Source organism: Octopus bimaculoides, chromosome 1, assembly GCF_001194135.2.
Source record: "Octopus bimaculoides isolate UCB-OBI-ISO-001 chromosome 1, ASM119413v2, whole genome shotgun sequence".
NCBI classification, from domain to species: domain Eukaryota; kingdom Metazoa; phylum Mollusca; class Cephalopoda; order Octopoda; family Octopodidae; genus Octopus; species Octopus bimaculoides.
In genome coordinates this window covers 111459733-111460647 of record NC_068981.1, presented here as the reverse complement: position 1 = coordinate 111460647, position 915 = coordinate 111459733, and positions in this window count along the sequence as shown.

The following is a 915-nucleotide window of genomic DNA, read 5'->3' as shown; positions in this document are numbered from 1 at the left end:
AGTAATATAAAATTTAAAATTTAAAACACATGGATTCGTCTGATTGGTTGCTTCAAATAAGGGCCATGGATTGGTCGTTTCAATTAACGGTCAATGATGTGTAATTCACAGACCAAATAAATTTAATACAGATTCACCCTATTAAAAAATATCGAAGAAAACCTTAAATAGAAAAATGGGCTCCAAATACATATAGATAATTAATTATATTCGAATTAACGCTTTAAAATCAAATCAATAAAATAAAGCATACGCTGCATTTAAAATAAAATAAAATAAAATAAAATAAAATACAATAGCGTGTATGTATACAAGGCTATCCACAACATATATATATATATCTTTTTGTGTATACACGGTAAGGGCATATCTACATACTTCACTCTACCCCCATCTACAATACTAAATAATATTATTCCTTTTCTTCATTACAATCTATCCTCTATTTACCTCTATCTTTGAACTTCTAATTTTTAATTTCATGTTGTTATTTTTTTTTTTGCTGATATCAATCCCTGTAGTCGTAAACATTGTCTCTAAGAACTTTTATTAAGTTTCATTTTGTTATGTTTCTCTCTATCTATACGATCTTTTATTTTCTTGGTTATTAATATATGATTTTCCTATTCATTTTATTATATTTAACTTTTTCTTATTCTAAAATTATCTACTAGTTACTTTTTAATATCTTATTAAATTTCCCTTCTCTTCTACAGAAAACTGTCTTAATAATTTCAATTAATTTTATTCTTATTCACTTCCATATTTTAAGGTTTTCTAAAAATTGACTCTCTACATTTTTGAAATGTTATGTTGAGGTATTGTTTTTAACATGGATTTCTTATAACCTGAAGAGTTAGCATTAATTTGCATTAATTTAAAAATTGCATATATATATATATATATATATATATA